This window comes from Hydractinia symbiolongicarpus, chromosome 4 (genome assembly GCF_029227915.1).
Source record: "Hydractinia symbiolongicarpus strain clone_291-10 chromosome 4, HSymV2.1, whole genome shotgun sequence".
Classification (NCBI taxonomy): Eukaryota; Metazoa; Cnidaria; class Hydrozoa; order Anthoathecata; family Hydractiniidae; genus Hydractinia; species Hydractinia symbiolongicarpus.
Genome location: NC_079878.1, coordinates 32,327,116 through 32,350,959, shown reverse-complemented (window position 1 = coordinate 32,350,959; position 23,844 = coordinate 32,327,116).

Genomic DNA, 23,844 nt, shown 5'->3' with positions numbered 1-23,844 from the left:
CGATTAAACTGCTTTTATTCAGCGTCTCATCAAAAATGAAAACATTCTTAAAAACTACAAGTCTCATGCGTTTTAGTGGTGAAATAATAATTTAAAAAATCGTTTGGGAAATGAGTTTACTCCCTGGGTACTTTCTTTGTATACTTTTGACTATACGGGCCGAGTCCAGGATTTACGGGAAATGGCAGGTTTTCGTTTGCCGGCGAGTAAACTTCTTTTATTCAGCGTCTCATCAAAAATGAAAACATTTTTAAAAACTAAAAGTCTCTTGCGTTTTAGTGGTGAAATAATAATTTAAAAAATCGTTTGGGAAATGAGTTTACTACCTGGGTATTTTCTTTGTATACTTTTGACTATACGGGCCAAGCCCCGAATTTACGGGAAAACGCGGGATTTCGTTTGCCGGCGATGAAACCTCTTTCATTAAGCGGCTCATCAAAAATGAAAACATTTTTGAAAACTACAAGTCTCATGCGTTTTAGTGGTGAAAAAATAATTTAAAAAATCGTTCGGGAAATGAGTTTACTCCCTGGGTACTTTCTTTGTATGCTTTTGACTATACGGGCCGAGTCCGGGATTTACGGGAAATTGCGGATTTTCGTTTGCCGGCGATTAAACTTCTTTTATTCAGCGTCCCATCAAAAATGAAAACATTTTTGAAAACTACAAGTCTCATGCGTTTTAGTGGTGAAAAATAATTTAAAAAATCGTTCGGGAAATGAGTTTACTCCCTGGGTACTTTCTTTGTATACTTTTGACTATACGGGCCATGCCGGGATATACGGGAAATCGCGGGTTTTCGTTTGCCGGCGATTAAACTTCTTTTATTCAGCGTCTGATCAAAAATGAAAATATTTTCAAAAACTACAAGTCTTATGCGTTTTAGTGGTGAAAAAATAATTTAAAAAATCGTTCTGGAAATGAGTTTACTCCCTGGGTACTTTCTTTGTATACTTTTGACTATACGGGCCGAGTCCGGGATTTAGGGAAATCGCAGGTTTTCGTTTGCCGGCGATTAAACTGCTTTTATTTAGCGTCTCATCAAAAGTGAAAACATTTTTGAAAACTACAAGTCTCATGCGTTTTAGTGGTGAAAAAGTAATTTAAAAAATCCTTCGGGAAATGAGTTTACTCCCTGGGTACTTTCTTTGTATACTTTTGACTATACGGGCCAAGCCCGGGATTTACGGGAAATCGCGGGTTTTCGTTTGCCGGCGATTAAACTTCTTTTATTCAGCGTCTCATCAAAAATGAAAACATTTTTAAAAACTACAAGTCTTATGCGTTTTAGTGGTGAAAAAATAATTTAAAAACTCGTTCTGGAAATGAGTTTACTCCCTGGGTACTTTCTTTGTATACTTTTGACTATACGGGCCGAGTCCGGGATTTACGGGAAATCGCAGGTTTTCGTTTGCCGGCGATTAAACTGCTTTTATTCAGCGTCTCATCAAAAATGAAAACATTCTTGAAAACTACAAGTCTCATGCGTTTTAGTGGTGAAATAATAATTTAAAAAGTCGTTTGGGAAATGAGTTTACTCCCTGGGTACTTTCTTTGTATACTTTTGACTATACGGGCCGAGTCCAGGATTTACGGGAAATCGCAGGTTTTCGTTTGCCGGCAATTAAACTTCTTTTATTCAGCGTCTCATCAAAAATGAAAACATTTTTGAAAACTACAAGTCTCATGCGTTTTAGTGGTAAAAAAAAAAATTTTAAAAATCGTTCGGGAAATGAGTTTACTCCCTGGGTACTTTCTTTGTATACTTTTGACTATACGGGTCATGCCGGGATATACAAGAAATCGCGGGTTTTCGTTTGCCGGCGATTAAACTTCCTTTATTCAGCGTTTCATCAAAAATGAAAACATTTTTAAAAACTACAAGTCTTATGCGTTTTAGTGGTGAAAAAATAATTTAAAAAATCGCTCTGGAAATGAGTTTACTCACAGGGTGCTTTCTTTGTATACATTCGACTATACGGGCCAAGCCCGGGATTTACGGGAAATCGCGGGTTTTTGTTTTCCGGCGATTAAACCTCTTTCATTACGCGTCTCATCAAAAATGAAAACATTTTTAAAACTACAAGTCTCATGCGTTTTAGTGGTGAAAAAAAAATTTAAAAAATCGTTCGGGAAATGAGTATACTCCCTGGGTACTTTCTTTGTATACATTCGACTATACGGGCCAAGCCCCGAATTTACGGGAAAACGCGGGATTTCGTTTGCCGGCGATGAAACCTCTTTCATTAAGCGGCTCATCAAAAATGAAAACATTTTTGAAAACTACAAGTCTCATGCGTTTTAGTGGTGAAAAAATAATTTAAAAAATCGTTCGGGAAATGAGTTTACTCCCTGGGTACTTTCTTTGTATGCTTTTGACTATACGGGCCGAGTCCGGGATTTACGGGAAATTGCGGATTTTCGTTTGCCGGCGATTAAACTTCTTTTATTCAGCGTCCCATCAAAAATGAAAACATTTTTGAAAACTACAAGTCTCATGCGTTTTAGTGGTGAAAAATAATTTAAAAAATCGTTCGGGAAATGAGTTTACTCCCTGGGTACTTTCTTTGTATACTTTTGACTATACGGGCCATGCCGGGATATACGGGAAATCGCGGGTTTTCGTTTGCCGGCGATTAAACTTCTTTTATTCAGCGTCTGATCAAAAATGAAAATATTTTCAAAAACTACAAGTCTTATGCGTTTTAGTGGTGAAAAAATAATTTAAAAAATCGTTCTGGAAATGAGTTTACTCCCTGGGTACTTTCTTTGTATACTTTTGACTATACGGGCCGAGTCCGGGATTTAGGGAAATCGCAGGTTTTCGTTTGCCGGCGATTAAACTGCTTTTATTTAGCGTCTCATCAAAAGTGAAAACATTTTTGAAAACTACAAGTCTCATGCGTTTTAGTGGTGAAAAGGTAATTTAAAAAATCGTTCGGGAAATGAGTTTACTCCCTGGGTACTTTCTTTGTATACTTTTGACTATACGGGCCAAGCCCGGGATTTACGGGAAATCGCGGGTTTTCGTTTGCCGGCGATTAAACTTCTTTTATTCAGCGTCTCATCAAAAATGAAAACATTTTTAAAAACTACAAGTCTTATGCGTTTTAGTGGTGAAAAAATAATTTAAAAACTCGTTCTGGAAATGAGTTTACTCCCTGGGTACTTTCTTTGTATACTTTTGACTATACGGGCCGAGTCCGGGATTTACGGGAAATCGCAGGTTTTCGTTTGCCGGCGATTAAACTGCTTTTATTCAGCGTCTCATCAAAAATGAAAACATTCTTAAAAACTACAAGTCTCATGCGTTTTAGTGGTGAAATAATAATTTAAAAAATCGTTTGGGAAATGAGTTTACTCCCTGGGTACTTTCTTTGTATACTTTTGACTATACGGGCCGAGTCCAGGATTTACGGGAAATGGCAGGTTTTCGTTTGCCGGCGAGTAAACTTCTTTTATTCAGCGTCTCATCAAAAATGAAAACATTTTTAAAAACTAAAAGTCTCTTGCGTTTTAGTGGTGAAATAATAATTTAAAAAATCGTTTGGGAAATGAGTTTACTACCTGGGTATTTTCTTTGTATACTTTTGACTATACGGGCCGAGTCCAGGATTTACGGGAAATGGCAGGTTTTCGTTTGCCGGCGATTAAACTTCTTTTATTCAGCGTCTCATCAAAAATGAAAACATTTTTAAAAACTACAAGTCTCATGCGTTTTAGTGCTGAAAAAAAAATTTAAAAAATCGTTCGGGAAATTAGTTTACTCCCTGGGTACTTTCTTTGTATACATTCGACTATACGGGCCAAGCCCCGAATTTACGGGAAAACGCGGGATTTCGTTTGCCGGCGATGAAACCTCTTTCATTAAGCGGCTCATCAAAAATGAAAACATTTTTGAAAACTACAAGTCTCATGCGTTTTAGTGGTGAAAAAATAATTTAAAAAATCGTTCGGGAAATGAGTTTACTCCCTGGGTACTTTCTTTGTATGCTTTTGACTATACGGGCCGAGTCCGGGATTTACGGGAAATTGCGGATTTTCGTTTGCCGGCGATTAAACTTCTTTTATTCAGCGTCCCATCAAAAATGAAAACATTTTTGAAAACTACAAGTCTCATGCGTTTTAGTGGTGAAAAATAATTTAAAAAATCGTTCGGGAAATGAGTTTACTCCCTGGGTACTTTCTTTGTATACTTTTGACTATACGGGCCATGCCGGGATATACGGGAAATCGCGGGTTTTCGTTTGCCGGCGATTAAACTTCTTTTATTCAGCGTCTGATCAAAAATGAAAATATTTTCAAAAACTACAAGTCTTATGCGTTTTAGTGGTGAAAAAATAATTTAAAAAATCGTTCTTGAAATGAGTTTACTCCCTGGGTACTTTCTTTGTATACTTTTGACTATACGGGCCGAGTCCGGGATTTAGGGAAATCGCAGGTTTTCGTTTGCCGGCGATTAAACTGCTTTTATTTAGCGTCTCATCAAAAGTGAAAACATTTTTGAAAACTACAAGTCTCATGCGTTTTAGTGGTGAAAAAGTAATTTAAAAAATCGTTCGGGAAATGAGTTTACTCCCTGGGTACTTTCTTTGTATACTTTTGACTATACGGGCCAAGCCCGGGATTTACGGGAAATCGCGGGTTTTCGTTTGCCGGCGATTAAACTTCTTTTATTCAGCGTCTCATCAAAAATGAAAACATTTTTAAAAACTACAAGTCTTATGCGTTTTAGTGGTGAAAAAATAATTTAAAAACTCGTTCTGGAAATGAGTTTACTCCCTGGGTACTTTCTTTGTATACTTTTGACTATACGGGCCGAGTCCGGGATTTACGGGAAATCGCAGGTTTTCGTTTGCCGGCGATTAAACTGCTTTTATTCAGCGTCTCATCAAAAATGAAAACATTCTTAAAAACTACAATTCTCATGCGTTTTAGTGGTGAAATAATAATTTAAAAAATCGTTTGGGAAATGAGTTTACTCCCTGGGTACTTTCTTTGTATACTTTTGACTATACGGGCCGAGTCCAGGATTTACGGGAAATGGCAGGTTTTCGTTTGCCGGCGAGTAAACTTCTTTTATTCAGCGTCTCATCAAAAATGAAAACATTTTTAAAAACTAAAAGTCTCTTGCGTTTTAGTGGTGAAATAATAATTTAAAAAATCGTTTGGGAAATGAGTTTACTACCTGGGTATTTTCTTTGTATACTTTTGACTATACGGGCCGAGTCCAGGATTTACGGGAAATGGCAGGTTTTCGTTTGCCGGCGATTAAACTTCTTTTATTCAGCGTCTCATCAAAAATGAAAACATTTTTAAAAACTACAAGTCTCATGCGTTTTAGTGCTGAAAAAAAAATTTAAAAAATCGTTCGGGAAATGAGTTTACTCCCTGGGTACTTTCTTTGTATACATTCGACTATACGGGCCAAGCCCCGAATTTACGGGAAAACGCGGGATTTCGTTTGCCGGCGATGAAACCTCTTTCATTAAGCGTCCCATCAAAAATGAAAACATTTTTGAAAACTACAAGTCTCATGCGTTTTAGTGGTGAAAAATAATTTAAAAAATCGTTCGGGAAATGAGTTTACTCCCTGGGTACTTTCTTTGTATACTTTTGACTATACGGGCCATGCCGGGATATACGGGAAATCGCGGGTTTTCGTTTGCCGGCGATTAAACTTCTTTTATTCAGCGTCTGATCAAAAATGAAAATATTTTCAAAAACTACAAGTCTCATGCGTTTTAGTGGTAAAAAAAAAATTTTAAAAATCGTTCGGGAAATGAGTTTACTCCCTGGGTACTTTCTTTGTATACTTTTGACTATACGGGTCATGCCGGGATATACGGGAAATCGCGGGTTTTCGTTTGCCGGCGATTAAACTTACTTTATTCAGCGTCTCATCAAAAATGAAAACATTTTTAAAAACTACAAGTCTTATGCGTTTTAGTGGTGAAAAAATAATTTAAAAAATCGTTCTGGAAATGAGTTTACTCACAGGGTGCTTTCTTTGTATACATTCGACTATACGGGCCAAGCCCGGGATTTACGGGAAATCGCGGGTTTTTGTTTTCCGGCGATTAAACCTCTTTCATTACGCGTCTCATCAAAAATGAAAACATTTTTAAAACTACAAGTCTCATGCGTTTTAGTGGTGAAAAAAAAAATTTAAAAAATCGTTCGGGAAATGAGTTTACTCCCTGGGTACTTTCTTTGTATACATTCGACTATACGGGCCAAGCCCCGAATTTACGGGAAAACGCGGGATTTCGTTTGCCGGCGATGAAACCTCTTTCATTAAGCGGCTCATCAAAAATGAAAACATTTTTGAAAACTACAAGTCTCATGCGTTTTAGTGGTGAAAAAATAATTTAAAAAATCGTTCGGGAAATGAGTTTACTCCCGGGGTACTTTCTTTGTATGCTTTTGACTATACGGGCCGAGTCCGGGATTTACGGGAAATTGCGGATTTTCATTTGCCGGCGATTAAACTTCTTTTATTCAGCGTCCCATCAAAAATGAAAACATTTTTGAAAACTACAAGTCTCATGCGTTTTAGTGGTGAAAAATAATTTAAAAAATCGTTCGGGAAATGAGTTTACTCCCTGGGTACTTTCTTTGTATACTTTTGACTATACGGGCCATGCCGGGATATACGGGAAATCGCGGGTTTTCGTTTGCCGGCGATTAAACTTCTTTTATTCAGCGTCTGATCAAAAATGAAAATATTTTCAAAAACTACAAGTCTTATGCGTTTTAGTGGTGAAAAAATAATTTAAAAAATCGTTCTGGAAATGAGTTTACTCCCTGGGTACTTTCTTTGTATACTTTTGACTATACGGGCCGAGTCCGGGATTTAGGGAAATCGCAGGTTTTCGTTTGCCGGCGATTAAACTGCTTTTATTTAGCGTCTCATCAAAAGTGAAAACATTTTTGAAAACTACAAGTCTCATGCGTTTTAGTGGTGAAAAAGTAATTTAAAAAATCCTTCGGGAAATGAGTTTACTCCCTGGGTACTTTCTTTGTATACTTTTGACTATACGGGCCAATCCCGGGATTTACGGAAAATCGCGGGTTTTCGTTTGCCGGCGATTAAACTTCTTTTATTCAGCGTCTCATCAAAAATGAAAACATTTTTAAAAACTACAAGTCTTATGCGTTTTAGTGGTGAAAAAATAATTTAAAAACTCGTTCTGGAAATGAGTTTACTCCCTGGGTACTTTCTTTGTATACTTTTGACTATACGGGCCGAGTCCGGGATTTACGGGAAATCGCAGGTTTTCGTTTGCCGGCGATTAAACTGCTTTTATTCAGCGTCTCATCAAAAATGAAAACATTCTTGAAAACTACAAGTCTCATGCGTTTTAGTGGTGAAATAATAATTTAAAAAGTCGTTTGGGAAATGAGTTTACTCCCTGGGTACTTTCTTTGTATACTTTTGACTATACGGGCCGAGTCCAGGATTTACGGGAAATGGCAGGTTTTCGTTTGCCGGCGAGTAAACTTCTTTTATTCAGCGTCTCATCAAAAATGAAAACATTTTTAAAAACTAAAAGTCTCATGCGTTTTAGTGGTGAAATAATAATTTAAAAAATCGTTTGGGAAATGAGTTTACTCCCTGGGTACTTTCTTTGTATACTTTTGACTATACGGGCCGAGTCCGGGATTTACGGGAAATCGCAGGTTTTCGTTTGCCGGCGATTAAACTGCTTTTATTCAGCGTCTCATCAAAAATGAAAACATTCTTGAAAACTACAAGTCTCATGCGTTTTAGTGGTGAAATAATAATTTAAAAAGTCGTTTGGGAAATGAGTTTACTCCCTGGGTACTTTCTTTGTATACTTTTGACTATACGGGCCGAGTCCAGGATTTACGGGAAATGGCAGGTTTTCGTTTGCCGGCGAGTAAACTTCTTTTATTCAGCGTCTCATCAAAAATGAAAACATTTTTAAAAACTAAAAGTCTCATGCGTTTTAGTGGTGAAATAATAATTTAAAAAATCGTTTGGGAAAGGCGTTTACTACCTGGGTATTTTCTTTGTATACTTTTGACTATACGGGCCGAGTCCAGGATTTACGGGAAATGGCAGGTTTTTGTTTGCGGCGATTAAACTTCTTTTATTCAGCGTCTCATCAAAAATGAAAACATTTTTAAAAACTACAAGTCTCATGCGTTTTAGTGCTGAAAAAGTAATTTAAAAAATCGTACGGGAAATGAGTTTACTCCCTGGGTACTTTCTTTGTATACTTTTGACTATACGGGCCAAGCCCGGGATTTACGGGAAATCGCAGGTTTTCGTTTACCGGCGATTAAACTTCTTTTATTCAGCGTCTCATCAAAAATGAAAACATTTTTGAAAGTACAAGTCTCATGCGTTTTAGTGGTGAAAAAATATTTTAAAAAATCGTTCGGGAAATGAGTTTACTCCCTGGGTACTTTCTTTGTATACTTTTGACTATACGGGCCAAGCCGGGATTTACGGGAAATCGCGGGTTTTCGTTTGCCGGCGATTAAACTTCTTTTATTCAGCGTCTCATCAAAAATGAAAACATTTTTAAAAACTACAAGTCTTATGCGTTTCAGTGGTGAAAAAATAATTTAAAAAATCGTTCTGGAAATGAGTTTACTCACAGGGTGCTTTCTTTGTATACATTCGACTATACGGGCCAAGCCCGGGATTTACGGGAAATCGCCGGTTTTCGTTTGCCGGCGATTAAACTTCTTTTATTCAGCGTCTCATCAAAAATGAAAACATTTTTAAAAACTACAAGTGTTATGCGTTTTAGTGGTAAAAAAATAATTTAAAAAATCGTTCTGGAAATGAGTTTACTCCCTGGGTACTTTCTTTGTATACTTTTGACTATACGGGCCGAGTCCGGGATTTAGGGAAATCGCAGTTTTTCGTTTGCCGGCGATTAAACTGCTTTTATTCAGCGTCTCATCAAAATAAAAACATTTTTGAAAACTACAAGTCTCATGCGTTTTAGTGGTGAAAAAGTAATTTAAAAAATCGTTCGGGAAATGAGTTTACTCCCTGGGTATTTTCTTCGTATACTTTTGACTATACGGGCCAAGTCCGGGATTTACGGGAATTCGCGGGTTTTCGTTTGCCGGCGATTAAACTTCTTTTATTCAGCGTCTCATCAAAAATGAAAACATTTTTAAAAACTACAAGTCTTATGCGTTTTAGTGGTGAAAAAATAATTTAAAAAATCGTTCTGGAAATGAGTTTACTCCCTGGGTACTTTCTTTCTATACTTTTGACTATACGGGCCGAGTCCAGGATTTACGGGAAATCGCAGGTTTTCGTTTGCCGGCAATTAAACTTCTTTTATTCAGCGTCTCATCAAAAATGAAAACATTTTTGAAAACTACAAGTCTCATGCGTTTTAGTGGTAAAAAAAAAAATTTTAAAAATCGTTCGGGAAATGAGTTTACTCCCTGGGTACTTTCTTTGTATACTTTTGACTATACGGGTCATGCCGGGATATACGGGAAATCGCGGGTTTTCGTTTGCCGGCGATTAAACTTCCTTTATTCAGCGTCTCATCAAAAATGAAAACATTTTTAAAAACTACAAGTCTTATGCGTTTTAGTGGTGAAAAAATAATTTAAAAAATCGTTCTGGAAATGAGTTTACTCACAGGGTGCTTTCTTTGTATACATTCGACTATACGGGCCAAGCCCGGGATTTACGGGAAATCGCGGGTTTTTGTTTTCCGGCGATTAAACCTCTTTCATTACGCGTCTCATCAAAAATGAAAACATTTTTAAAACTACAAGTCTCATGCGTTTTAGTGGTGAAAAAATAATTTAAAAAATCGTACGGGAAATGAGTTTACTCCCTGGGTACTTTCTTTGTATACTTTTGACTATACGGGCCAAGCCCGGGATTTACGGGAAATCGCAGGTTTTCGTTTACCGGCGATTAAACTTCTTTTATTCAGCGTCTCATCAAAAATGAAAACATTTTTGAAAGTACAAGTCTCATGCGTTTTAGTGATGAAAAAATAATTTAAAAAATCGTTCGGGAAATGAGTTTACTCCCTGGGTACTTTCTTTGTATACTTTTGACTATACGGCCAAGCCGGGATTTACGGGAAATCGCGGGTTTTCGTTTGCCGGCGATTAAACTTCTTTTATTCAGCGTCTCATCAAAAATGAAAACATTTTTAAAAACTACAAGTCTTATGCGTTTTAGTGGTGAAAAAATAATTTAAAAAATCGTTCTGGAAATGAGTTTACTCACAGGGTGGTTTCTTTGTATACATTCAACTATACGGGCCAAGCCCGGGATTTACGGGAAATCGCGGGTTTTTGTTTTCCGGCGATTAAACCTCTTTCATTACGCGTCTCATCAAAAATGAAAACATTTTTAAAACTACAAGTCTCATGCGTTTTAGTGGTGAAAAAAAAAATTTAAAAAATCGTTCGGGAAATGAGTTTACTCCCTGGGTACTTTCTTTGTATACATTCGACTATACGGGCCAAGACCCGAATTTACGTTAAAACGCGGGATTTCGTTTACCGGCGATGAAACCTCTTTCATTAAGCGTCTCATCAAAAATGAAAACATTTTTGAAAACTACAAGTCTCATGCGTTTTAGTGGTGAAAAAATAACTTAAAAAATCGTTCGGGAAATGAGTTTACACCCTGGGTACTTTCTTTGTATGCTTTTGACTATACGGGCCGAGTCCGGGATTTACGGGAAATTGCGGATTTTCGTTTGCCGGCGGTTAAACTTCTTTTATTCAGCGTCCCATCAAAAATGAAAACATTTTTGAAAACTACAAGTCTCATGCATTTTAGTGGTGAAAAAATAATTTAAAAAATCGTTCGGGAAATGAGTTTACTCCCTGGGTACTTTCTTTGTATACTTTTGACTATACGGGCCATGCCGGGATATACGGGAAATCGCGGGTTTTTGTTTGCCGGCGATTAAACTTCCTTTATTCAGCTTCTCATCAAAAATGAAAACATTTTTAAAAACTACAAGTCTTATGCGTTTTAGTGGTGAAAAAATAATTTAAAAAATCGTTCTGGAAATGAGTTTAGTCACAGGGTACTTTCTTTGTATATATTCGACTATACGGGCCAAGCCCGGGATTTACGGGAAATCGCGGGTTTTCGTTTGCCGGCGATTAAACTTCTTTTATTCAGCGTCTCATCAAAAATGAAAATATTTCCAAAAACTACAAGTCTTAAGCTTTTTAGTGGTGAAAAAATAATTTAAAAAATCGTTCTGGAAATTAGTTTACTCCCTGGGTACTTTCTTTGTATACTTTTGACTATACGGGCCGAGTCCGGGATTTAGGGAAATCGCAGGTTTTCGTTTGCCGGCGATTAAACTGCTTTTATTTAGCGTCTCATCAAAAATGAAAACATTTTTGAAAACTACAAGTCTCATGCGTTTTAGTGGTGAAAAAATAATTTAAAAAATCGTTCTGGAAATGAGTTTACTCACAGGGTGCTTTCTTTGTATACATTCAACTATACGGGCCAAGCCCGGGATTTACGGGAAATCGCGGGTTTTTGTTTTCCAGCGATTAAACCTCTTTCATTACGCGTCTCATCAAAAATGAAAACATTTTTAAAACTACAAGTCTCATGCGTTTTAGTGGTGAAAAAAAAAATTTAAAAAATCGTTCGGGAAATGAGTTTACTCCCTGGGTACTTTCTTTGTATACATTCGACTATACGGGCCAAGCCCCGAATTTACGGGAAAACGCGGGATTTCGTTTGCCGGCGATGAAACCTCTTTCATTAAGCGTCTCATCAAAAATGAAAACATTTTTGAAAACTACAAGTCTCATGCGTTTTAGTGGTGAAAAAATAATTTAAAAAATCGTTCGGGAAATGAGTTTACACCCTGGGTACTTTCTTTGTATACTTTTGACTATACGGGCCATGCCGGGATATACGGGAAATCGCGGGTTTTCGTTTGCCGGCGATTAAACTTCCTTTATTCAGCATCTCATCAAAAATGAAAACATTTTTAAAAACTACAAGTCTTATGCGTTTTAGTGGTGAAAAAATAATTTAAAAAATCGTTCTGGAAATGAGTTTACTCACAGGGTACTTTCTCTGTATATATTCGACTATACGGGCCAAGCCCGGGATTTACGGGAAATCGCGGGTTTTTGTTTGCCGGCGATTAAACTTCTTTTATTCAGCGTCTCATCAAAAATGAAAATATTTCCAAAAACTACAAGTCTTATGCGTTTTAGTGGTGAAAAAATAACTTAAAAAATCGTTCGGGAAGTGAGTTTACACCCTGGGTACTTTCTTTGTATGCTTTTGACTATACGGGCCGAGTCCGGGATTTACGGGAAATCGCGGATTTTCGTTTGCCGGCGATTAAACTTCTTTTATTCAGCGTCCCATTAAAAATGAAAACATTTTTGAAAACTACAAGTCTCATGCGTTTTAGTGGTGAAAAAATAATTTAAAAAATCGTTCGGGAAATGAGTTTACTCCCTGGGTACTTTCTTTGTATACTTTTGACTATACGGGCCATGCCGGGATATACGGGAAATCGCGGGTTTTCGTTTGCCGGCGATTAAACTTCCTTTATTCAGCGTCTCATCAAAAATGAAAACATTTTTAAAAACTACAAGTCTCATGCGTTTTAGTGGTGAAATAATAACTTAAAAAATCGTTTGGGAAATGAGTTTACTCCCTGGGTACTTTCTTTGTATACTTTTGACTATACGGGCAGAGTCCAGGATTTACGGGAAATGGCAGGTTTTCGTTTGCCGGCGAGTAAACTTCTTTTATTCAGCGTCTCATCCAAAATGAAAATATTTTTAAAAACTAAAAGTCTCATTCGTTTTAGTGGTGAAATAATAATTTAAAAAATCGTTTGGGAAATGAGTTTACTACCTGGGTATTTTCTTTGTATACTTTTGACTATACGGGCCGAATCCAGGATTTACGGGAAATGGCAGGTTTTCGTTTGCCGGCGATTAAACTTCTTTTATTCAGCGTCTCATCGAAAATGAAAGCATTTTTAAAAACTACAAGTCTCATGCGTTTTAGTGGTGAAAAAATAATTTAAAAAATCGTACGGGAAATGAGTTTACTCCCTGGGTACTTTCTTTGTATACTTTTGACTATACGGGCCAAGCCCGGGATTTACGGGAAATCGCAGGTTTTCGTTTACCGGCGATTAAACTTCTTTTATTCAGCGTCTCATCAAAAATGAAAACATTTTTGAAAGTACAAGTCTCATGCGTTTTAGTGATGAAAAAATAATTTAAAAAATCGTTCGGGAAATGAGTTTACTCCCTGGGTACTTTCTTTGTATACTTTTGACTATACGGCCAAGCCGGGATTTACGGGAAATCGCGGGTTTTCGTTTGCCGGCGATTAAACTTCTTTTATTCAGCGTCTCATCAAAAATGAAAACATTTTTAAAAACTACAAGTCTTATGCGTTTTAGTGGTGAAAAAATAATTTAAAAAATCGTTCTGGAAATGAGTTTACTCACAGGGTGGTTTCTTTGTATACATTCAACTATACGGGCCAAGCCCGGGATTTACGGGAAATCGCGGGTTTTTGTTTTCCGGCGATTAAACCTCTTTCATTACGCGTCTCATCAAAAATGAAAACATTTTTAAAACTACAAGTCTCATGCGTTTTAGTGGTGAAAAAAAAAATTTAAAAAATCGTTCGGGAAATGAGTTTACTCCCTGGGTACTTTCTTTGTATACATTCGACTATACGGGCCAAGACCCGAATTTACGTTAAAACGCGGGATTTCGTTTACCGGCGATGAAACCTCTTTCATTAAGAGTCTCATCAAAAATGAAAACATTTTTGAAAACTACAAGTCTCATGCGTTTTAGTGGTGAAAAAATAACTTAAAAAATCGTTCGGGAAATGAGTTTACACCCTGGGTACTTTCTTTGTATGCTTTTGACTATACGGGCCGAGTCCGGGATTTACGGGAAATTGCGGATTTTCGTTTGCCGGCGATTAAACTTCTTTTATTCAGCGTCCCATCAAAAATGAAAACATTTTTGAAAACTACAAGTCTCATGCATTTTAGTGGTGAAAAAATAATTTAAAAAATCGTTCGGGAAATGAGTTTACTCCCTGGGTACTTTCTTTGTATACTTTTGACTATACGGGCCATGCCGGGATATACGGGAAATCGCGGGTTTTTGTTTGCCGGCGATTAAACTTCCTTTATTCAGCTTCTCATCAAAAATGAAAACATTTTTAAAAACTACAAGTCTTATGCGTTTTAGTGGTGAAAAAATAATTTAAAAAATCGTTCTGGAAATGAGTTTAGTCACAGGGTACTTTCTTTGTATATATTCGACTATACGGGCCAAGCCCGGGATTTACGGGAAATCGCGGGTTTTCGTTTGCCGGCGATTAAACTTCTTTTATTCAGCGTCTCATCAAAAATGAAAATATTTCCAAAAACTACAAGTCTTATGCTTTTTAGTGGTGAAAAAATAATTTAAAAAATCGTTCTGGAAATTAGTTTACTCCCTGGGTACTTTCTTTGTATACTTTTGACTATACGGGCCGAGTCCGGGATTTAGGGAAATCGCAGGTTTTCGTTTGCCGGCGATTAAACTGCTTTTATTTAGCGTCTCATCAAAAATGAAAACATTTTTGAAAACTACAAGTCTCATGCGTTTTAGTGGTGAAAAAATAATTTAAAAAATCGTTCTGGAAATGAGTTTACTCACAGGGTGCTTTCTTTGTATACATTCAACTATACGGGCCAAGCCCGGGATTTACGGGAAATCGCGGGTTTTTGTTTTCCGGCGATTAAACCTCTTTCATTACGCGTCTCATCAAAAATGAAAACATTTTTAAAACTACAAGTCTCATGCGTTTTAGTGGTGAAAAAAAAAATTTAAAAAATCGTTCGGGAAATGAGTTTACTCCCTGGGTACTTTCTTTGTATACATTCGACTATACGGGCCAAGACCCGAATTTACGTTAAAACGCGGGATTTCGTTTACCGGCGATGAAACCTCTTTCATTAAGCGTCTCATCAAAAATGAAAACATTTTTGAAAACTACAAGTCTCATGCGTTTTAGTGGTGAAAAAATAACTTAAAAAATCGTTCGGGAAATGAGTTTACACCCTGGGTACTTTCTTTGTATGCTTTTGACTATACGGGCCGAGTCCGGGATTTACGGGAAATTGCGGATTTTCGTTTGCCGGCGATTAAACTTCTTTTATTCAGCGTCCCATCAAAAATGAAAACATTTTTGAAAACTACAAGTCTCATGCATTTTAGTGGTGAAAAAATAATTTAAAAAATCGTTCGGGAAATGAGTTTACTCCCTGGGTACTTTCTTTGTATACTTTTGACTATACGGGCCATGCCGGGATATACGGGAAATCGCGGGTTTTTGTTTGCCGGCGATTAAACTTCCTTTATTCAGCTTCTCATCAAAAATGAAAACATTTTTAAAAACTACAAGTCTTATGCGTTTTAGTGGTGAAAAAATAATTTAAAAAATCGTTCTGGAAATGAGTTTAGTCACAGGGTACTTTCTTTGTATATATTCGACTATACGGGCCAAGCCCGGGATTTACGGGAAATCGCGGGTTTTCGTTTGCCGGCGATTAAACTTCTTTTATTCAGCGTCTCATCAAAAATGAAAATATTTCCAAAAACTACAAGTCTTATGCTTTTTAGTGGTGAAAAAATAATTTAAAAAATCGTTCTGGAAATTAGTTTACTCCCTGGGTACTTTCTTTGTATACTTTTGACTATACGGGCCGAGTCCGGGATTTAGGGAAATCGCAGGTTTTCGTTTGCCGGCGATTAAACTGCTTTTATTTAGCGTCTCATCAAAAATGAAAACATTTTTGAAAACTACAAGTCTCATGCGTTTTAGTGGTGAAAAAATAATTTAAAAAATCGTTCTGGAAATGAGTTTACTCACAGGGTGCTTTCTTTGTATACATTCAACTATACGGGCCAAGCCCGGGATTTACGGGAAATCGCGGGTTTTTGTTTTCCAGCGATTAAACCTCTTTCATTACGCGTCTCATCAAAAATGAAAACATTTTTAAAACTACAAGTCTCATGCGTTTTAGTGGTGAAAAAAAAAATTTAAAAAATCGTTCGGGAAATGAGTTTACTCCCTGGGTACTTTCTTTGTATACATTCGACTATACGGGCCAAGCCCCGAATTTACGGGAAAACGCGGGATTTCGTTTGCCGGCGATGAAACCTCTTTCATTAAGCGTCTCATCAAAAATGAAAACATTTTTGAAAACTACAAGTCTCATGCGTTTTAGTGGTGAAAAAATAACTTAAAAAATCGTTCGGGAAATGAGTTTACACCCTGGGTACTTTCTTTGTATGCTTTTGACTATACGGGCCGAGTCCGGGATTTACGGGAAATTGCGGATTTTCGTTTGCCGGCGATTAAACTTCTTTTATTCAGCGTCCCATCAAAAATGAAAACATTTTTGAAAACTACAAGTCTCATGCATTTTAGTGGTGAAAAAATAATTTAAAAAATCGTTCGGGAAATGAGTTTACTCCCTGGGTACTTTCTTTGTATACTTTTGACTATACGGGCCATGCCGGGATATACGGGAAATCGCGGGTTTTTGTTTGCCGGCGATTAAACTTCCTTTATTCAGCTTCTCATCAAAAATGAAAACATTTTTAAAAACTACAAGTCTTATGCGTTTTAGTGGTGAAAAAATAATTTAAAAAATCGTTCTGGAAATGAGTTTAGTCACAGGGTACTTTCTTTGTATATATTCGACTATACGGGCCAAGCCCGGGATTTACGGGAAATCGCGGGTTTTCGTTTGCCGGCGATTAAACTTCTTTTATTCAGCGTCTCATCAAAAATGAAAATATTTTTAAAAACTACAAGTCTTATGCGTTTTAGTGGTGAAAAAATAATTTAAAAAATCGTTCTGGAAATGAGTTTACTCACAGGGTGGTTTCTTTGTATACATTCAACTATACGGGCCAAGCCCGGGATTTACGGGAAATCGCGGGTTTTTGTTTTCCGGCGATTAAACCTCTTTCATTACGCGTCTCATCAAAAATGAAAACATTTTTAAAACTACAAGTCTCATGCGTTTTAGTGGTGAAAAAAAAAATTTAAAAAATCGTTCTGGAAATGAGTTTACTCACAGGGTGCTTTCTTTGTATACATTCAACTATACGGGCCAAGCCCGGGATTTACGGGAAATCGCGGGTTTTTGTTTTCCGGCGATTAAACCTCTTTCATTACGCGTCTCATCAAAAATGAAAACATTTTTAAAACTACAAGTCTCATGCGTTTTAGTGGTGAAAAAAAAAATTTAAAAAATCGTTCGGGAAATGAGTTTACTCCCTGGGTACTTTCTTTGTATACATTCGACTATACGGGCCAAGCCCCGAATTTACTGGAAAACGCGGGATTTCGTTTGCCGGCGATGAAACCTCTTTCATTAAGCGTCTCATCAAAAATGAAAACATTTTTGAAAACTACAAGTCTCATGCGTTTTAGTGGTGAAAAAATAATTTAAAAAATCGTTCGGGAAATGAGTTTACACCCTGGGTACTTTCTTTGTACGCTTTTGACTATACGGGCCGAGTCCGGGATTTACGGGAAATAGCGGATTTTCGTTTGCCGGCGATTAAACTTCTTTTATTCAGCGTCCCATCAAAAATGAAAACATTTTTGAAAACTACAAGTCTCATGCGTTTTAGTGGTGAAAAAATAATTTAAAAAATCGTTCGGGAAATGAGTTTACTCCCTGGGTACTTTCTTTGTATACTTTTGACTATACGAGCCATGCCGGGATATACGGGAAATCGCGGGTTTTCGTTTGCCGGCGATTAAACTTCCTTTATTCAGCGTCTCATCAAAAATGAAAACATTTTTAAAAACTACAAGTCTTATGCGTTTTAGTGGTGAAAAAATAATTTAAAAAATCGTTCTGGAAATGAGTTTACTCCCTGGGTACTTTCTTTGTATACTTTTGACTATACGGGCCGAGTCCGGGATTTAGGGAAATTGCAGGTTTTCGTTTGCCGGCGATTAAACTGCTTTTATTTAGCGTCTCATCAAAAATGAAAACATTTTCGAAAACTACAAGTCTCATGCGTTTTAGTGGTGAAAAAATAATTTAAAAAATCGTTCGGGAAATGAGTTTACACCCTGGGTACTTTCTTTGTATACTTTTGACTATACAGGCCATGCCGGGATATACGGGAAATCGCGGGTTTTCGTTTGCCGGCGATTAAACTTCCTTTATTCAGCGTCTCATCAAAAATGAAAACATTTTTAAAAACTACAAGTCTTATGCGTTTTAGTGGTGAAAAAATAATTTAAAAAATCGTTCTGGAAATGAGTTTATTCACAGGGTACTTTCTTTGTATATATTCGACTATACGGGCCAAGCCCGGGATTTACGGGAAATCGCGGGTTTTTGTTTGCCGGCGATTAAACTTCTTTTATTCAGCGTCTCATCAAAAATGAAAATATTTCCAAAAACTACAAGTCTTATGCGTTTTAGTGGTGAAAAAATAATTTAAAAAATCGTTCTGGAAATGAGTTTACTCCCTGGGTACTTTCTTTGTATACTTTTGACTATACGGGCCGAGTCCGGGATTTAGGGAAATCGCAGGTTTTCGTTTGCCGGCGATTAAACTGCTTTTATTTAGCGTCTCATCAAAAATGAAAACATTTTTGAAAACTACAAGTCTCATGCGTTTTAGTGGTGAAAAAATAATTTAAAAAATCGTTCTGGAAATGAGTTTACTCACAGGGTGCTTTCTTTGTATACATTCAACTATACGGGCCAAGCCCGGGATTTACGGGAAATCGCGGGTTTTTTTTTTCCGGCGATTAAACCTCTTTCATTACGCGTCTCATCAAAAATGAAAACATTTTTAAAACTACAAGTCTCATGCGTTTTAGTGGTGAAAAAAAAAATTTAAAAAATCGTTCGGGAAATGAGTTTACTCCCTGGGTACTTTCTTTGTATACATTCGACTATACGGGCCAAGCCCCGAATTTACGGGAAAACGCGGGATTTCGTTTGCCGGCGATGAAACCTCTTTCATTAAGCGTCTCATCAAAAATGAAAACATTTTTGAAAACTACAAGTCTCATGCGTTTTAGTGGTGAAAAAATAATTTAAAAAATCGTTCGGGAAATCAGTTTACACCCTGGGTACTTTCTTTGTACGCTTTTGACTATACGGGCCGAGTCCGGGATTTACGGGAAATAGCGGATTTTCGTTTGCCGGCGATTAAACTTCTTTTATTCAGCGTCCCATCAAAAATGAAAACATTTTTGAAAACTACAAGTCTCATGCGTTTTAGTGGTGAAAAAATAATTTAAAAAATCGTTCGGGAAATGAGTTTACTCCCTGGGTACTTTCTTTGTATACTTTTGACTATACGGGCCATGCCGGGAAATACGGGAAATCGCGGGTTTTCGTTTCCCGGCGATTAAACTTCCTTTATTCAGCGTCTCATCAAAAATGAAAACATTTTTAAAAACTACAAGTCTTATGCGTTTTAGTGGTGAAAAAATAATTTAAAAAATCGTTCTGGAAATGAGTTTACTCCCTGGGTACTTTCTTTGTATACTTTTGACTATACGGGTCGAGTCCGGGATTTAGGGAAATTGCAGGTTTTCGTTTGCCGGCGATTAAACTGCTTTTATTTAGCGTCTCATCAAAAATGAAAACATTTTTGAAAACTACAAGTCTCATGCGTTATAGTGGTGAAAAAGTAATTTAAAAAATCGTTCGGGAAATGAGTTTACTCCCTGGGTACTTTCTTTGTATACTTTTGACTATACGGGCCAAGCCCGGGATTTACGGGAAATCGCGGGTTTTCGTTTGCCGGCGATTAAACTTCTTTTATTCAGCGTCTCATCAAAAATGAAAACATTTTTAAAAACTACAAGTCTTATGCGTTTTAGTGGTGAAAAAATAATTTAAAAAATCGTTCTGGAAATGAGTTTACTCCCTGGGTACTTTCTTTGTATACTTTTGACTATACGGGCCGAGTCCGGGATTTACGGGAAATCGCAGGTTTTCGTTTGCCGGCGATTAAACTGCTTTTATTCAGCGTCTCATCAAAAATGAAAACATTCTTGAAAACTACAAGTCTCATGCGTTTTAGTGGTGAAAAAATAATTCAAAAAATCGTTCGGGAAATGAGTTTACTCCCTGGGTACTTTCTTTGTATACTTTTGACTATTACGGCCAAGCCGGGATTTACGGGAAATCGCGGGTTTTCGTTTGCCGGCGATTACACTTCTTTTATTCAGCGTCTCATCAAAAATAAAAACATTTTTAAAAACTACAAGTCTTATGCGTTTTAGTGGTGAAAAAATAATTTAAAAAATCGTTCTGGAAATGAGTTTATTCACAGGGTACTTTCTTTGTATATATTCGACTATACGGGCCAAGCCCGGGATTTACGGGAAATCGCGGGTTTTTGTTTGCCGGCGATTAAACTTCTTTTATTCAGCGTCTCATCAAAAATGAAAATATTTCCAAAAACTACAAGTCTTATGCGTTTTAGTGGTGAAAAAATAATTTAAAAAATCGTTCTGGAAATGAGTTTACTCCCTGGGTACTTTCTTTGTATACTTTTGACTATACGGGCCGAGTCCGGGATTTAGGGAAATCGCAGGTTTTCGTTTGCCGGCGATTAAACTGCTTTTATTTAGCGTCTCATCAAAAATGAAAACATTTTTGAAAACTACAAGTCTCATGCGTTTTAGTGGTGAAAAAATAATTTAAAAAATCGTTCTGGAAATGAGTTTACTCACAGGGTGCTTTCTTTGTATACATTCAACTATACGGGCCAAGCCCGGGATTTACGGGAAATCGCGGGTTTTTTTTTTCCGGCGATTAAACCTCTTTCATTACGCGTCTCATCAAAAATGAAAACATTTTTAAAACTACAAGTCTCATGCGTTTTAGTGGTGAAAAAAAAAATTTAAAAAATCGTTCGGGAAATGAGTTTACTCCCTGGGTACTTTCTTTGTATACATTCGACTATACGGGCCAAGCCCCGAATTTACGGGAAAACGCGGGATTTCGTTTGCCGGCGATGAAACCTCTTTCATTAAGCGTCTCATCAAAAATGAAAACATTTTTGAAAACTACAAGTCTCATGCGTTTTAGTGGTGAAAAAATAATTTAAAAAATCGTTCGGGAAATCAGTTTACACCCTGGGTACTTTCTTTGTACGCTTTTGACTATACGGGCCGAGTCCGGGATTTACGGGAAATAGCGGATTTTCGTTTGCCGGCGATTAAACTTCTTTTATTCAGCGTCCCATCAAAAATGAAAACATTTTTGAAAACTACAAGTCTCATGCGTTTTAGTGGTGAAAAAATAATTTAAAAAATCGTTCGGGAAATGAGTTTACTCCCTGGGTACTTTCTTTGTATACTTTTGACTATACGGGCCATGCCGGGAAATACGGGAAATCGCGGGTTTTCGTTTCCCGGCGATTAAACTTCCTTTATTCAGCGTCTCATCAAAAATGAAAACATTTTTAAAAACTACAAGTCTTATGCGTTTTAGTGGTGAAAAAATAATTTAAAAAATCGTTCTGGAAATGAGTTTACTCCCTGGGTACTTTCTTTGTATACTTTTGACTATACGGGTCGAGTCCGGGATTTAGGGAAATTGCAGGTTTTCGTTTGCCGGCGATTAAACTGCTTTTATTTAGCGTCTCATCAAAAATGAAAACATTTTTGAAAACTACAAGTCTCATGCGTTATAGTGGTGAAAAAGTAATTTAAAAAATCGTTCGGGAAATGAGTTTACTCCCTGGGTACTTTCTTTGTATACTTTTGACTATACGGGCCAAGCCCGGGATTTACGGGAAATCGCGGGTTTTCGTTTGCCGGCGATTAAACTTCTTTTATTCAGCGTCTCATCAAAAATGAAAACATTTTTAAAAACTACAAGTCTTATGCGTTTTAGTGGTGAAAAAATAATTTAAAAAATCGTTCTGGAAATGAGTTTACTCCCTGGGTACTTTCTTTGTATACTTTTGACTATACGGGCCGAGTCCGGGATTTACGGGAAATCGCAGGTTTTCGTTTGCCGGCGATTAAACTGCTTTTATTCAGCGTCTCATCAAAAATGAAAACATTCTTGAAAACTACAAGTCTCATGCGTTTTAGTGGTGAAAAAATAATTCAAAAAATCGTTCGGGAAATGAGTTTACTCCCTGGGTACTTTCTTTGTATACTTTTGACTATTACGGCCAAGCCGGGATTTACGGGAAATCGCGGGTTTTCGTTTGCCGGCGATTACACTTCTTTTATTCAGCGTCTCATCAAAAATAAAAACATTTTTAAAAACTACAAGTCTTATGCGTTTTAGTGGTGAAAAAATAATTTAAAAAATCGTTCTGGAAATGAGTTTACTCACAGGGTGCTTTCTTTGTATACATTCGACTATACGGGTCAAGCCCGGGATTTACGGGAAATCGCGGGTTTTCGTTTTCCGGCGATTAAACCTCTTTCATTAAGCGTCTCATCAAAAATGAAAACATTTTTAAAAACTACAAGTCTCATGCGTTTTAGTGGTGAAATAATAATTTAAAAAATCGTTTGGGAAATGAGTTTACTCCCTGGGTACTTTCTTTGTATACTTTTGACTATACGGGCCGAGTCCGGGATTTACGGGAAATCGCAGGTTTTCGTTTGCCGGCGATTAAACTTCTTTTATTCAGCGTCTCATCAAAAATGAAAACATTTTTGAAAACTACAAGTCTCATACGTTTTAGTGGTGAAAAAATAATTTAAAAATTCGTTCGGGAAATGAGTTTACTCACTGGGTACTTTCCTTGTATAATTTTAACTATACGGGCCGAGTCCGGGATTTACGGGAAATCGCGGGTTTTCGTTTGCCGGCGATTAAACTGCTTTTATTCAGCGTCTCATCAAAAATGAAAACATTCTTGAAAACTACAAGTCTCATGCGTTTTAGTGATGAAATAATAATTTAAAAAATCGTTTGGGAAATGAGTTTACTCCCTGGGTACTTTCTTTGTATACTTTTGACTATACTGGCCGAGTCCAGGATTTACGGGAAATCGCAGGTTTTCGTTTGCCGGCGATTAAACTTCTTTTATTCACCGTCTCATCAAAAATGAAAACATTTTTGAAAACTACAAGTCTCATGCGTTTTAGTGCTGAAAAAATAATTTAAAAAATCGTTCTGGAAATGAGTTTACTCACAGGGTGCTTTCTTTGTATACATTCAACTATACGGGCCAAGCCCGTGATTTACGGGAAATCGCGGGTTTTTTTTTCCGGCGATTAAACCTCTTTCATTACGCGTCTCATCAAAAATGAAAACATTTTTAAAACTACAAGTCTCATGCGTTTTAGTGGTGAAAAAAAAAATTTAAAAAATCGTTCGGGAAATGAGTTTACTCCCTGGGTACTTTCTTTGTATACATTCGACTATACGGGCCAAGCCCCGAATTTACGGGAAAACGCGGGATTTCGTTTGCCGGCGATGAAACCTCTTTCATTAAGCGTCTCATCAAAAATGAAAACATTTTTGAAAACTACAAGTCTCATGCGTTTTAGTGGTGAAAAAATAATTTAAAAAATCGTTCGGGAAATCAGTTTACACCCTGGGTACTTTCTTTGTACGCTTTTGACTATACGGGCCGAGTCCGGGATTTACGGGAAATAGCGGATTTTCGTTTGCCGGCGATTAAACTTCTTTTATTCAGCGTCCCATCAAAAATGAAAACATTTTTGAAAACTACAAGTCTCATGCGTTTTAGTGGTGAAAAAATAATTTAAAAAATCGTTCGGGAAATGAGTTTACTCCCTGGGTACTTTCTTTGTAT